Source organism: Ursus americanus, chromosome 3 (genome assembly GCF_024610735.1).
Source record: "Ursus americanus isolate L20-20 chromosome 3, mUrsAme1.1.p, whole genome shotgun sequence".
NCBI classification, from domain to species: domain Eukaryota; kingdom Metazoa; phylum Chordata; class Mammalia; order Carnivora; family Ursidae; genus Ursus; species Ursus americanus.
This window is the reverse complement of record NC_142129.1, coordinates 56,230,251-56,233,205: the sequence shown is the minus strand read 5'-3', so window position 1 is coordinate 56,233,205 and position 2,955 is coordinate 56,230,251.

Sequence of the window (2,955 nt, the reverse complement as noted above, 5' to 3'; positions counted from 1 at the left end):
TGGGCTTATCCGAATGCCTATTAAAATGTATACGGCTCATCAATATTTTCCTAGTAGCACAGGTTTTGCATTTAGCCATTTTATGAGGACTTTTTTACACATGATTCTTTTCCATTTAGAATGGCTTCTGAAAAGAGTGATGCTTACAATAAGCTTGATGAAACAATTGTGCAGTGAGTCCATTTCTTCAGTTCAGATTTCTGATGAGGATAGAGTTCTCCCCAGCTACCTTTGCAGCTAACTCCCTAAATTATTAAAATTAGGGGAATTGCATTTTTATTTCCAGGACCAATATTAAGGATAACTTATATTAGCTAGATTTTGCTCTTAGAATGAATCTGATTGGCAGGGAATCTTTAAATTATATATATTTCTTTTTTAATTTAAATTCAATTACCCAACATCGTTAGTTTTTGATAGAATGTTCAATGAAACATTAGTTGCATATAACACCCAGTGCTCATCACATCGCCTGCCCTCCTTAATGCCTTAATAGAAAATACTAAGAATTCTGCCTGCCGTAGCTCTACATTGCCTTCAGCTGAAAGCCCCCAAACCCACCGTATGGATAAAGCAACACCAGCCCTGAGGAGCATGTTTGGTCTCAACCAGTTGTCAAAGAAATGAAGGTCCGGGCAAGACATAATAGGAGTACCCCGCCCCTCCCCACCCCAGCCCACCAACTCCACCTGTTGACATTAGAATGTTCTGGGGTCCCAGACCTGTGTTGTAATTCACGTACATTCAATGATTCTGAGTCTGGCTGGATTCACAGAGGATATTTTGTTTAGCTGTATTTTGTAGCTGAGATGTTTTGAAAATGAGTTTTTTGAGACCACAGAGCTGGGTAACAAAGGTGGCCCAGAATTTCTGGATGGGGGCTGGGGTAAACTGAGAAACATGCCATGGGACCTGGATCCTGTTGACCACAAGAGCGCAGAATGCACCCCGGTTTCTTTCCATAGTGTTTCACATCACTGTTATTGTCCTTGTTTTAAAATGCGATTTCTAAACAGAGTCACGCAGACCAACTATATCAAGGTTGTTCTAGGTTGTTCAGTATTCTCTCTTATGTCTGAAAGAAGAACAATAAATCTTGTCAAAGAAACTGATAGAAGATCTGATGACTTCTAGAAAGTTTGATAATGTCATCTAGGAAAAGCAGAATCTCTCATACATCCATGAAGAAAAAACATGAAATAAAACTCAAATTTTAAGTAAACACAAGTGATGAATTTGTTTGAATTTGTTTCATTTCCTTACTATTATAAAAGTTACTTGCTTAAAAATCCAGATCAAATTGCCCTTTTAGATTAGTCATTAGCTATTACCTTTTTTTTTCTTTTTGCTATCAAATCCTGTCCCTCACATGGTAATAAATATACTGAAGGAAAGCAAAAGCTCAAGACATTTATATAAAATTTATTTAGATTCCAAATGTTCAGTCTGTAGGAGGCCAGGAAATTTCATGTGTAATTTTTTAAAGATACACTGTGTTTATTTTTAACTTCAGGCATTGTCTCACTGGACCTTTTTAAACTTATTTTTTTTTGTATTTTTATATTCATTCAACAAATATTGCTAAGTTCTTTAATATACTGGGTTCTCAGCTATTGGGGGTACAGAGCAATTTGTACCCTCATAAAGTTTCCATTCTAATTGAGGGAACGGTTAACAAAGAGCAAGTGATCATTTGTAAGGCTGTGTTAATTGCCTTGGAGACAAAAAAGAAACATAGACCCGCAGGTGCCTGAGGGGCGGGTAGTGTGGCATGTGGGTTTGCAGTTTTGAAGTGGGTTCCAAGGAAAGCCTCCCTGAAAGAGTAACATATAAAGAACGGAAGAAGTAACAAAATATATAGAAAAATATTTAGTTTTCATCTTCTTTTCAAGACGAATTCAATTAAAATAATTTCTAAGCCTTTAAATATGGCAATATTAGAATTATTTATTGCACTGGTCATTACATGGGAAGGATATGGACCAACCCCTATGGACCTCTGATCATCTGGGAAGACGGCCTGTGGGGTATTCTGCAAAGTCATAGAGACTTCCATTCGATTCAAGGCAATTTTAGGGTTCAGGGTAACTTTGTTCTATGTTTCTGAAAATTAGAAATCTGATCATTTTCTGGACCTAGCTTTAACCATCTCATGTCTTTTCTTTCTTAAACCAGAACATCGAGTGCTCTGGCCAGGAGAGTAACAGATGAATAGCGTCGAGAGCCCTGGAGGTGAGTAGAACAGAGACTGGAATTATAAGCCACGTGCTCACGAAGTAGCCTGTGAAGCCACACAACACGTTTACTTTCTCCGCGTCTCAGTTTTCTCACGTGCTAAGCAAGCCGTGTGCATACCATGGTTTTATAAGTTTTCTGTACATGGGCAATGGTTATCATTTCCCAAATTCTGTGACTTGGTCACACATTCCTATGCCTCTTACGAGAATAGAGGGCAGAGGGGTACTAACTGTTTTGTGGGAAGTTCTCGGGTGACCCCACAGATCAAAGTAGGAATGGTGAACACGCCTTTCCACCGGTGCCCGTGAGACTCCTTTTCTCGAAGTTTCAGCTGTAGTCACTTCTTGCAGAACTCGTTAGTGTCCTTGCCAAAGTCCTTACCCGATTGCTCAATCTGCATGCCAAGCTGCTTCATCTCTTGCTATTGTTTTCCAGAAGTTCCAGCTGCCCTACATGGCTGGAAGCAGTGCTTTGAAGTGTCCCTAAGCCTGTGGTTGTCTCCTTTTATCTCACTGCACCCAGACCGCGGGAATCTTAAGTAATCCTTCCTTCCAGGAAGTAGCTCAGTCAGCACGCGCTGCAGGGTTTCCTTCACAAGAATGGTACGAAGATCCACACTATTCTGGCCCTGGGATGGCTCTATCTATCTATCCATCTACCTACCTACCTGCCTACCTACCTACCTACCTACCAATTTATTTAGTTATTTTGGAGGGA